The 13521-nt window shown below is 47.8% G+C and overlaps 1 long non-coding RNA gene across 1 annotated transcript; it reads right to left on the bottom strand.

Annotated features, from left to right (window-relative positions):
• Positions 1-11167: 11167 nt before the first annotated feature.
• On the bottom strand, positions 11168-11681 carry LOC141164984 (uncharacterized). Its single transcript, XR_012251014.1, has 2 exons — positions 11595-11681; positions 11168-11282 (listed from the first exon to the last, which is right to left on the bottom strand). It is a non-coding gene; the product is annotated as an uncharacterized lncRNA (long non-coding RNA).
• Between the last annotated feature and the right edge of the window lie 1840 nt (positions 11682-13521).

The raw sequence follows: 13521 nt of genomic DNA, 5'->3' as shown, positions 1-13521 counted from the left end.
GTTCCTGGTGGTGGTCCCTGTCAAGGACTTAACAGCCCAAACAGCAGCCAGGGCCTTCCAACTGCACTTCTGCCGTCCACACGGGTATCCGGAGCAAGTGCTGACCGACCAAGGACCAGCCTTCGAAGCTGAGGTCTTCCAGGAGTTCTGCAATCTGTATGGCTGCAGGAAGATAAGAACAATGCCCTATCACCCTCAGACCAACGGACTATGTGAGAAAATGAACCAGGTGGTGATAGACTTGCTAAAAACGTTGCCCCTGGAAGAACGCAGTCTGTGGCCTGAAAAACTGCCTGATTTGGTGGACTTGTACAACCACATCCCCGTAGGCTCCACCAACTGTACCCCGCCTTACCTAATGAGAGCAAGACCTGGTAAGCTGCCTATTGACCTGGATATGGGAGTCCTGACACCTGAGGACACCTCGCCAGAGGCAGACTGGGATACAGAACAGCAGCAGCAGTATCGGAAAGTACAGGAGAGCGTCGAGCGGAGTCTGTCTCAAGCAAGAGAAAGGCAAGAGAAGGCTTATAACCAGTATGCTCCCGCTGTTCCCCTGTTACCTGGAGAGCAGGTCTTGAAGAGAAAGAGGCGGCTCCCCAAGTTGGACGACCAGTGGGAGAAGGAACCGTACACCGTACTGCACTCAAGCCATTGTCTCCAGAGACCACCTGAAAAAGTGTCCCGAGCAGCTGCAAAGCCCAGACGAAGATCAAGAGAACCCTCAACCCGCAGAGGAAAGGGAAGAAATGATCAGTACCGTACTCAGAGACTTTCCCCGGTCCTGGACTCAAATCAACAATGCAGTCGTGGTACCCATCCTCACCTTTCTCCAGCCAGACCCTCAAGGGCCTACAGAAGAACAGGTAGTGTCAGAAGAGCAGCCGGCCCAGGAGGCAGAAGAATCCATACCAGCAGCCCAGGAGAATCAACCCTCTGCTAGTAGTGAGCCTGCCATGCCCCTAGTAAGCCAAAGAGTATGCAGAAAGCTGCCAGACCTACCCGTAACACCTCTTACACCCTGTAGTGCAGAGCCAGATAGTGGGTTACGTAGGTCCACCAGGAGCACTAGAGGATAGATGCCCGCTCGCTGGAGAATCTAAAATATAATGTTAATTTGCTTGTAAATTGCCAATGTTGAAAAAGGTTTATGTTTTAGTTACCTGGTTACTAATTATGTTTCTCTAGTTGCCCTTCAGGTTTATTTGGACTGACAGGTTATGGACGCTGAGTAACCGGAACTACATTGTAGATAGTTGCACCTTGGTGCCTCTTGCGAAGATGGCCGCGGAAGAGAAAACCTGTCTGGCGTGGCCTCCTTGTGGCCCAAAGTAGCTAGCCTCAGCCTTGCAGCCACGCCCAGGGCCAATGCTTGGGGTTTGCTTTGGACAGGTCCCCTACTCTGTGCCAAGACTTCACCTTGTTGGGTGATATGAACAACTGGTTACGGACACGCCGTGACCTCTAAAGACTAAAGCTTCTTGTATATATGTTATTGTATTAGTGTTTATACCCTGTATTTGTGTTTTCTTAAAAATGTGTTTAGTCCCGGAGTACTAAAATTTACTTGGGGGGAATGTGGCACCCCAGGGGTCTGGTTACCACAGTAATAGAAATATTACGTCTGAGAGCAAGTGGGAGGTTTCTCTGGTCAGGAGCCCTAAGCATGCAACACTTCCTGCCCAGACCTGGGAGGGGAGGAATCTGCCCTTATAAACTGGGTCTCGGGCGGGATTAGTGAGTCAGTCAGAGCCTGGAGACAGCTCCAGACACAGGGAAAGAAACAGCAGGAGCTCTGTAGGAGCAGTAGCTGAAGACCAGGGGCTGGAGCTGAGCAGAGCTCGCCCTGGCAGAAGAATCTAGGAACCGGACACAGGAGTCCGAGGCTGTGGGTACTGATATTCACCCAGCAGCAGAAACCAGCCGGCAGGGGATTCCAGGTCCTCTGGCCATAGAAGCCCGGAGGCTCAGTCACAAGGAAGGGACCAGCACCGCCATCCAGGAGCGGAGGCTAACAGAAGGCCCCAAGTCACCAGCCATACGGGTGAGCACCACACGTAATCTCAGGGACGTGGGCTACTTCTACCCGCTTACAGTAAGGTAGCCAGAAAGAGTGCAGATAGACGGGGAGGCCTACAACTCCACCTGGCCAGGGGAACTCCTGTTTGCTCGCTGACTGACAAGGCCCCTTATGTTAGCCAGTACTCCCGGGAGGGTCTGCCTTAATATCACCAGTAAAGACCCTGAACTGCACTGCAAAGACTCTGAGTCGTTCCTGCTTCATCGCCGCGCCAGCACTACTAGTGCTGGGACTCCCGTGCACTATCACCCTCACCATCAACTACACTGCCCTGGGGCTCCACTCTTCCCGTGGGGAGTCACACTACCTCAGCTGCACACACCATCAGCCCCAGCGGTCTGCCTTGCAGCGGCGGTCCGCGCTGACCGCAATCCACGGGTGGCGTAGTCGGACAATTAACCTAAAACCCCCACAAAATACCGCCATCGGCCTGACCACCCTGAGCCACGGGACCGGGTCACCGCCACGGATTCTACAACCCCCAGAGTCCCGGCTCCGGGTATCCCACACACGTCCACACTAGGCCCAGGGGGTGAGTCATTTACATACCCCAGTGTTTCCTGTGCTGTATAGATGCCCCAGCACCTCCTGTGCTGTATAGATTCCCCAGCATCTCCTGCGCAGTATAGATGCCCCAGCATCTCCTGTAATATATTGATGCCCTAGCCTCTCCTGTGATGTATTGATGCCCCAGCCTCTTCAGTGCTGTATAAATGCCCCTGCATCTCCTGTGTTGTATAGATGCCCCAGCGTCTTCTGTGATGTATATATGCCCCAGCCTCTCCTGTGCTGTATAGATTTCCCAGAGTCTCCTGTGCTGTTGTAATGCAGGTGACCGGATACAACGCACAGATTGACACAAGGCAGGAAAGCCAATGAACTATTTATTTCCCTCACTTTGGTAGGAACTTGCAGTAGTTAAGAAACAATTATCACTGGTTTACTGCAACAGAGAGGGGCCAGAAGATCATGGCGTCTGATTTCATATACTCTTGCACTTATTAGAAGCACTTCACTAGCATATTAAACAGTGCAGATTTCTGTTACCAGTGCTGGAGTTAATCTGTTCAGTAGAGAGCTTTTGAACCCTCCTACTCTGATGGTCTCAGCTATTCAGTGTTAGCCACTCCTCGCTGCTATATATTCTCGCCTCTGGCAATCAAGATTGCCAGTGTTAGTTTCCTACTGCTTGGTGCTGGAGATGGAGGTGTAGCTTGTTTGTAGAGGTGTTTGGAGTGTTGGTCTAAGACTGTTGATGGGGATTCGGCTGTGTGCAAATCCTCATCCTCTCCTACTTGGTCATTTCCTTCCTTTACTCCCCAGTAGTCCACTCTGTTGTTTGAGATTGCATATTTGTATGATTAGTATTTTCATTTATCACTGTACATCTTGTCTTGTTTGTCTGGTTTGCGTATGCTCATACACAATTACTCCCCACTTTCCTGGCTGGAGGAGGGGATAGATAAAGGGATGATTCAGGAGCTCAGCAAAGTACATGGCCCTGGTGTCTTCATCATTAGAAGTAATCCGGGGAGCAGGGATAGCTAGGGTGTCCCTTGCTCTGTTTCACAACACCCTAACATGGCTGGTTTGAGTACCGCTACTCTTAGGCAACCTCAGGTGGAGCCCAAGATTGATTTGCCTGACAGGTTCTCTAGGGGGCACCACAAGTTTGTTGTTTTCAGGGAGGCCTGTAATCTATATTTTAATTTATGTACTCACTATTCAATAACTGAGCAATGGGTTGGGATCATAATTTTGCTCCTTCAGGGTGACTCTCAAGCCTTGGCATTTTCTCTCCCTGCAGACTCTCAGTCATTTTGGACGGTTGGGGAATTTTTTTCAGGCACTGGGTCACATATCTTATGACCCCGATCACGTCTCCCTGGTCGAGTCTATTCTACTTCAGCTTCGGCAGGGAGACCGGCCGGCGGAGGAATATTACTCAGAGTTTCAGAGATGGTCCACCGATTAAAAGTGGAATAACCCCACACTCTGTAGCCAGTTCTGTCAAGGGTTATCTGTAAGGGTTAAGGATGCCCTGCATGAAACTCTGGTCTCCCTTGAGGTGGCCTTGTATTTGGCCATACGCGTGGGCCACCCTCTTCATCAGAAACATAAGGAGAGGAGACACTCCAATTTGCGGGGGGCCCAGAGTAAGGGGAACCTGGGTGTGAGTCAACTGAGGAACTCATGCAGTTGAATGGGGCTGCACGGTCTGTTGGTCCAATAGTAGTTCAGTGTAAAATGGGAGGGTGTTTCTTCTGTGGTGGAATGAGTAATTTTGTTGGTGCTTGTCCTTCCATATCACACCTTAAACAGCTGCTGGAAAACTAAGGAGACTGGGTTGTGGGGAGGTTTGCAACCAAGGTGTACTTATTTCCTTCATAGGTAGGTCACAATTTTTTATACCATTTTGGCAAAGATAAGGTGTTTATTTCTGCCTTTCTGGACATAGGGCAGGGTTTAATATGAACGTTAGGTTCGTCCAAGCCCGTGGCCTCAAACCACATAAATTGTCTAGGTCAATACTCATAATCGCCATTAACACCCTTGAGCCAGGGGTATTTTATTCAGGTCGTTCGTGAGTTGCATTCACAGATAGGGGCTATACACTCAGAATTTATAGACTGTTATGTGCAAGAGGGCTTGCCCTCTCTTGTGGTTCTTGGACTATACCTGTCTAACTTCGGGGATGTGTTTTCAGAACAAAGGTGTCAAGAACTTCTTCTACATCATCCTTATGATTGCGCCATTAATTCCTGGGGAAAAGCTGACAAAAAGCAGGTTATATAATATCTCTGGTCAAGAGAGGCAGGCCATGAAGGACTGTATCGCTGAACGTCTGGCAAAGAGTCATATCAGCCCTACTTCCTCTCCCATTGCAGCAGAATTTTTCTTTGTCAAGAAAAAAGACGGGGGTTACGCACTTGCTTAGATTTTTGTGAACTCAATTGAATCACGGTCCAGGACACATACCTTCTCCTTCTTTTTCCGGACTTATTTAATCAGATCGTGGGAGCCAAATGGTTTTCTAACCTGAATCTTAGGGGGGCTAATAATCTCATTCGCATTAAGGAGAGGAATGAGTGGAAGACAGCCTTCAATACGCCTGACAGACACCCTGACAACCTTGTGATGCCATTTAGGTTGACTAATGCTCCCACCATCTTTCAACAAATTACATTTTTAGTCACCTGGTAGGTAGGTTTGCTGTGATCTACCTTGATGACATATTGATTTATTCGCTTGACCTTGAGTCACATCAGGTACATGTCAGGTAGTTCCTTCAGATACTCAGAGACAATAAATTATTTGTCAAACCAGAGAAATACATGTTCTTGGTTCAGGAGATCCCTTTTTTGGGGTTATTTTTTATCGTCCACCAGTTTTCGCATGGATCCAACGAAGTCCGGGCGGCACTGGATTGGTATTGTCCTGAAGACCAAAAGGCATTAGAAAGGTTTTTGGATTTTGCCAACTACTACCGTAAGTTCATCAAAAACCTTTCGGTAGTAGCTAATCCTCTAACGGATATGACCAGGAAAGGGACAGAATTTTACAAATGGTCCAGTTAGGCTAGGGAGGCTTTTGATTAAGGATGAGCGAATGAGCTCAATGATATTTGGATATCACTCAAATATCTGGGTGCTCGGATGTGCTCATTACTGGGAAAGCAGTAGGTGGTGCTCGATTTCAAACTCAAATCTCTGCCCTGCATGTTTGGCACCGGTTACACAGCCAATCAGCATGCAGGGATAGCCTGCGAGTCACTGGAATACCATAGCCATCTTGGCAGTGGCATTACTGTAATTGGCCAGCTGTCTCACATCATCAGGGATTATAAAAGAACACGCGCAGCCTGGCTCCGCACACTGACGCCATTGCCCAGCTCTGTCACAGTTCCTATTGGAGGGAGAGGGTGCTTGTCCAGGCGTGTGTGTGCACAGTATAACGAATCAGAGTCCTGTACTGTTGATACTAGTGCTGAATCATCATAGTAAGAGCCCTTGTCAGGGCTACTTCTTTGCTATGCTGTTTGTATCATATACTGTGACGACACAGCTTTTAATCTTAATTATCCAGACGTCTAAATTCAGTAGGCCAGAAGAAATACACTATTAAGTTTATGCTGACTTTTGAATTTATAAGTTTTTCTTTGGTTGGTCAAGAACAGACTAGTATGTGTATAAGCCTAGATGTTGACAATTGAGTTGATATTTACTGCAACTTATTGTCTGTTATCTCTGGTGACAGGGACTCAGGGTCATGGAACAATGATGTCTGCTGATATGCTAATTACATTATTGAAGCAGGCCAGCTAGTTTGTTGATCTGCAGAGCAATAGAAGACAAATTGATTAAATGCTGAAACAACGAGACATGAGCCCCTGCCTCTTTTTCCCTTGCCCAGTGAATGATGAGAAAGATTTTACAAAATCACAGCCAAGATAGACTCTCCAGATTCAGAGTAACTCTTCAGAACAGCAGCTAGGACACAGGGCTCCATAAAGAGGAACACAGATTTGGATTCTACAGGATGCCAGCCTAAGGGACCGCGGCCCTGGCTGGATGAACACGGATTTGCTCCATTTACTATCACAGAACCCATGGATACATTTGGGGAAACCAGGTTGGGACAATCAGGTCACCTGGTCTCATGGAGATGTTTGGGGTAGCCAGGCTGGGAACCATGCGTCACCTGGAACCCATGGATACGCTAGGAGAAAGCCAGGTTGGGACCCACCGGTCACCTGATTCTATGGATATGTTCGGAGAAAGCCATGTTGGGATCTTCTGGTCTTCTGGAAACGTACCTCAAAAGACTGTCAGATTCCTAAGCTTGCCGCTACCTCCTCTCTGTGGGTGCCCGCCAAAAGCAGGGGGTCACTGGTTGTGGTAGTTGGCCCTGGAAGCCTCGAAATTGTAGCTGCTCTATTCCCGGTGGGCCAGTGGAAGGGTGAGACTGTGTAATTTTGCACCATCTTGGGTATTTGCTGGGACTATTCTATATGTTTATTGTCTGACTGGTGGGTCAATAAAGTATTGGCACACTGTTTTACCCTCACCCTGTGTTGTCTGAGTAGTATTATGCCTACGGGAGACTCCCATGTCTCCACATATGCATCCTGCATTTAGTTTAGGGAGAGAGAGTCGCAGGAGCAGATAGAGTGGCAGAATACAGTCTATAGGCTATTAGTGCTGTACAGTCCGTTGCCAGATATATAGCTGGAGGTAAATTGAACATATTTTGAGCCATTGAGTATTACGTGCATTGTGATACCTTATTTGTGTTATGTAAAACTCAAAAAAATCATTGAAAATTTTTCCTGGGTTCATTTTCTTCCCCATACACTATTCTGTGATACATTTTTTTTATATATAACACTAAAAAAAAGTGTTTAAAATTTTAGCAGGGTTAAATTTCTCACCCATACACTATTCCGTGGTCTGGGGTTAATTTCTGTGATCTATAAAACTGAAAAAAGCGTTAAAAAATTTTGCTCACCCTTACAGTATTACAAGTTTTTGGTACATTTCTGAAGCATATAACACTCCAAAAAGAGTGAAATATTTTTCTTGATTGAATATGATTGTCATACATACACTTTTACGTTTTTTCTGTTACATTACAGTGGTATTAAACTCCCAAAAACTACTTTGACTGCTGCAGGTGACCAATTTTTTTCTTTTATTAAAAATAAACCTTTTTCAAAATGTCTAAGGTGTGCAGTAAGGGACGGGGAAGTGGAAGTGCTGATGATGATGCACGCAGATGCCGAGGTCGTGGGTCAGGTGCAACTACGACTGGTGCTGGAGCACAATAAACACGCCCATCCACGACACATAGGTTCCTGTCCCACTTTGCAGGGAGGCATGGTACAGCACATCTGAAGCCAGAGCAGTGCGAACAGGTGGTAGGTTGGATAGCAGATAACGCTTCCAGCAAGATTGGCAGCACCACCCAGTCTTTCACACAGTCCAGTCTCACCAGCCTAAAGTCTGCATCACTTAATCCTCACCCTGATCCTCCTTCTTCCAACCATGTTGAGTCTCAGGATGCTAGTGATCCCACACTAGAATACTCTGAGGAGCTCTTTACAACATAATTTCTTGATTGCTGCCTCTCAACCTGCATGCTCCAAGAGGGACAGGAGGACATGCTGTTTAGTGATGAACAAAACTTAGAGCAGCTACGGCCACAAGAAGATGACGGTGAAGAATGGCAAATTTTATAGGTAGATGATGATGAAACACAGGTGCTGTTAAGTCTTGTTGTTAAGTCATGAAATCAGGAGGACCAGGGACTCTGTGTGGAAGACGAGGTGGTGGATGACAAAGTCACCGACCCAACTTGAGAAGCTGGCATGCAGAGCGAGGCCAGCAACACTGAGGGGTAGGGATTAGCAGCACTGAAACAGACAGGAAGAGTCAGTGGGGTGACCAGAGGGAGAAGATCGGATACTGTTCCGCAGAGCACCGAGACTCATAAATTTCTCCGTCAAAGAGTTAGGTGTTCCCCACTCTGGGACTTTTTTAAAGTGAGTTCTGAGACCAACAAATGGCCATTTTCAACCTGTGCCATGTCAAGATCAGCAGGGGACTGACCACTAAGAGCCTAACCACCACCAGCATGGTCAGGCACATGTCATCTAAGCACCCGACTCGGTGGGCCGAACATCTCGATCCATGATTGGTGCCAGCGGGTCACACAACTGCCTCTTTCCCTGTGCTAGGTGCTTCCCAATCACCTGTCCATGACACTGGTGCAGATGCCTCTTGCCCTGCACCCCATCCTGAGGCACCATCATCAGGCACTTCAAAATCCTTGTTTAAGTACAGCGTTCAGCTGTCCCTACCACAGGCCTTGGAACGAAAAAGAAAGTTAAACAGGCCGGAACACTAAATGGGCACATTTCCAGAGTGCTTGCTGTGGAAATGTTGCCATATAGGCTGGTAGACACAGAGAATTTAAGCAGACTAATGGCGGCAGCTGTCCCTCGTTACTTGGTCCCCAGCCGCCACTTTTTTCTCTCAGTGTGGCTTCCCCACCTTGTACCAGCACATGTCACCTGTGCCCTTACCGACGCACTTACTGGCAATGTCCACTTAACGACCAACAAATAGACAAGTGATTGTGGCCAGGGATGCTGCATTTCCCTGACGGCACACTGGGTGAACATTGTGGAGGCTGGGGACGAGTCCCACTCTAACACGGCACATGTGCTCCCAAGTTGAGAAATGCTAGCCCTACTTTGATCAAGGTTTCCTTTACCTCCTACACCAGTTCCTGCACCACCTCCTGCTCCTCCTCATTCTCCATTTCAAATGTGCTGTCTCGGAGCATGTCGTCCACATCAGACGGAAGCTCTGCAGCATTGCCTAAGCGAAGCGGCAACCGGCTCTGCTGATAATGAGTGTAACCTTATGGCAGCTGTGAAGCTTGGCAAGATCACACATGAACCCAGCTTGGCATATAATAATAATAATAATAATAATAATAATAATGATAAGTGCTTAACTTGGTAGTTCAGTGGTTTCTGAAAACTTACCCAGATTTGCCAGAGCTTCTGGTCAAGATACACTGCGTCAACGCCCATTTCCGCAAGTTGGCTACAGCTGCCGCCGCTCTGGCGGTGCTACAGCAGTGCATCCAAGTGCCAGCTCACCGACTGGTGTGCAACGTGACCACACGCTGGAACTCCACATTGCACATGCTGGCAAGTCTTTGTGATCAGCAGAGGCCCGTTGTTGAGTATCAGCTCCAACACAACACGCCCATTGGTATTCTGGTCCGCCTCCGCACATACCATCCGAAGAGTGGGCATGGATGTCTGACATTTGTGCGTTTCTCCAAAACATTGAGGACGACCAGAGTCAAGCTTGTGGGACTGAAGAGATCGGGCATGCATTGACTTTTATGGATACGTCAGTTCAGGGGGTTGAATGAGATAGAGGGAAGATGATGAATTCGGTGATACTGTTGAGACTCAGATACCTGAGATGAATGTGAACTATACTGTCCTGTCAGGACAGGAAGAGTAGGAGGGTGACTCTCAGGGCGAGGAGTGGGAGAACAGATAGGATGACGATGAGGTTGTAGATCCCACTTGGTGTGAACCCAGAGTCATGCAGCTGAGTAGTTCAGCAGAGGAGGTGGAGGAGAAGGTTACATTACGGCTTCCCGCACAGACACTGAGTGATGCAACCACGACAAGCACTGCATCCACAGCCACAAATGTAGCTGCGGCCAGCAGCAGACGCGGATCTGCAGTTCGCAGGGGTGGCAAGGGTTGCCTAGCCTGGGTCTTTTTGGAGATCGCAAAGGATGACACAACTCACATTATCTGCCAAGTTTGTTAAAATGACTGAGTAGAGGCAAAAATTGCAATCAATTGACTACTACATGCATGAACTGGCACATGCGCAATCAACATGCATTAGGCTGGGAATCTCACTGCGCTAAAATGCAGACTAGTGGGCCTCACCATCACACACGTCTCTGGCCACAAAGCCTCCACTTGTTTAATTGCTTCAGTCGGGGTGAGCGAGAGCTCGTCAGCTGTTACAGAAGTGGACATGCCTGCTGTTTTTGACTGAACTCGGACACCGAGCACAAACCCATCTTTCTCAATCCTTCATAACATCTCCGCCTGCACCTCTCTCACTGTCCAGCAATTTGTCCATTTCACCGTACTCCGCCCTCTCTCAGCACCACAGCCAGCCCTCGATCCCGCAGTCACGTAAAAGATTGTTTCCTCCTACACATGCCAAAGCAAAGAACTTTAACTTCACCATGTCCAATCTGATGGCCACGGAAAAGCTGCCTTTCTGCCAGGTGGATAAAGACGTTTTCCAAAAGCTGATGGCTGTCGCTGTTCCCCAGTACCATCTGCCCAGTCGCCATTACTTCTCTAAGAAAGATGTGCCTGTGCTACACCAGCATGTTGCAGATATCACCCATTCCTTGAAAAAATCCATGTCTGCCAGGGTACATTTCACCACTGACACGTAGACAAGCAAGCATGGCCAGGGGCGTTACATCTCGCTGACTGTAAAAATTAATTCATCGCACACTCATAGGAAGTTTTGCTTTTTAGTGCCAATTTATTTATACAAATGAAATGTAGAAAAAATAACAGTGGTGAAGGCGACAATAGGTAGACGTTTCGGCCACACTGGCCTTATTCATTAAGTCGCTACTGCAAAAAAGATAAATAGCATGATGAGAAAAAAATATAACAAAAGATGCATAGTTGAAAGTCATACATAAGAATACATCTCGGTTGACACTGAGTTACGAAAGAGGTAGGTAACGGAATAGACGGTGTCAAAAAAAGGGAGGAGGAGAAAGGGAGGGATGGAAAGGGGAGGGAGAGAGGAGGGGGGGGGGTTGGGGTGGAGGGCTGGGATAGGATGGAGGCAGAGGAATATTATATACAAATAAAAGCAGTTAAAAACAGTCAAGGTATACCAGGGGGAGCACAGGTATTTGAGTATAGGGGGTTCCTTACTTGTATCAAGTTTATTTTAGCAGGAAGGCACCATAGAAGGTAGAGAGCAGTTCCAGTCAGAAGCTGCAACAATGAGGGGATACGGATCAGTATCATGAGGCATGGGGTAGAATGGCTAAGTTAGTGGATATAAGTACCTTAACAAAAGACAGGGGTTCATCAGCCTGTGGAGAGCTGAAATAGAAGTATTGCTGGTTACCAGTGCTGTCAAAGGGTTTGGATAAGGGGTACAGCCCATAGGGGTCAATAAGTACCTGCAGTTCCTGTATCAGGGGTGTCTCTAGATGGGGAGTCCCATAAATGGTAGAAGTGGAGGGTACAGGCAGCGTTCCCAGGTTAGGCTGTTGGTAGTGTGGGAGTCAGGCTGCCTTATGTACACAGTGCTGCAGGAAGTGCGTCATCAGGGGGCGTGTCCCGGAAGTTGCATGTTGCTGGTGCGTCATGTGACAGTGGTTGTTTATTGGTAGCCATGGTAACCAGCCACATCGCACTGTGTAGGGGGTTGTAGTGAGAGAGGGAGTAACTGTGGGCGTGTACAGAGTCACAGAGCTCTGCATGGAGGGCTGAACTGGGAGTAGCAGTAGGATATACAGAGGAATGACGTGCTGTGAGCAGGTCACATGTGGGAGGTGATGCATGCAGGTTATCATGGTGCTGCGACCCTGATATTTGTAGTGTATGAACTGACCAATCATGGCATAGAAGCACAGAGTTTAGTAACCCACAGCAATGGTATGGTAACAGGTAGGAGGTAATGTAAAGTAACCCTATATATTGGGGAGTGACATGCTATGGCAAGTAGGGACGATTCTCCTGAATAATTATGCACAACATGCTATATGGTATATATACTCATAGAGAGGTAGAGAGAGAGAGAATGTCAGGTAATGCCTGTGACAATGTAAAGTGGGGGTGGAAAGGGGGGTTAGTGGTCAAGCGTATAAAGAAGCGGTAGTGGGGTAGTAGGTACTCACCCGAAGGAAGGGGGATTTTTCAATGGGTCTGTAAAAGAAGGAGTGCGTTAGAAGGTCCAATTTAATATACTATTGAATCCCCAAGGGGGTGATTTGTCAGGTATATATACCACTAAGAGGGAACACGTTAGTAAGTTCAATTTATTTCACCATGAGAATTTGGAAGGTATGTATCCCACTAGGAAAAAGAGTATGTCAGTAGGTCCAATTTATTTCCCTATTGAGTCCCCCAGGAGAGAGGGTTTGCAGGGTATAGATCCAGTAGGTCTCACGTTGTTTGAGAAGCCTGATATGGTTACCACCCCGTCTGGGTCTGGCTACGTGTTCTAAAACCTGAAAACGGAGTTGGGCAACGGTATGCTTTGCTTTAGAGAAATGGTCAGGTAGTGGGAGCCAATTTTTACTGCAGCAGATTGTGGATTTATGACTTGCAATCCGGTCACGTACGTGCTGTGTCGTCTCTCCTACATAGAGTAGGCCGCAAGGGCACTTGATGACATAAATGACGAAGTTGGAATCGCATGTGAAGAATAGTGTTGAGCCACCCCCGTAGTGTTCGAGTTCGGTTCGGTTCGTCGAACACCCGTGTGTTCGCCGAACTGTTCGTCGAACTGTTCGTCGAACACCTTCGAACACCATTAAAACCAATGGCAGGCAAACAAAAACACATAGAAACACATAGAAAACACCTTCAAAGGTGTCCAAAAGCTGACAAACTGCTCAGAAGACACAACTAACACATGGAAAAGTGACAAGTACATATAGTCATGCGAAAAGAAAAGAGGTGGAGGAGTAAAAGGAGGGGGAGACACAGATATAGGCATGTCATGCCCTTCTAAAATCCAAAAAGTGAGAAGCCGACACGTTCAGTCCGCTCCTGCCCGTGCCACCTCTGTGTCGCCGGGTTTGTGCCAGAGCCGCGGTGAACCCTGACGGCCAGCCCCCCTCTCCCA

Source organism: Phyllobates terribilis, unplaced genomic scaffold, assembly GCF_046119375.1.
Source record: "Phyllobates terribilis strain yellow unplaced genomic scaffold, ASM4611937v1 Scaffold_11__3_contigs__length_659146591, whole genome shotgun sequence".
Taxonomy (NCBI): Eukaryota; Metazoa; Chordata; class Amphibia; order Anura; family Dendrobatidae; genus Phyllobates; species Phyllobates terribilis.
The sequence above is the reverse complement of the archived record's forward strand: the minus strand, read 5'-3'. Positions and strand labels throughout refer to the sequence as shown.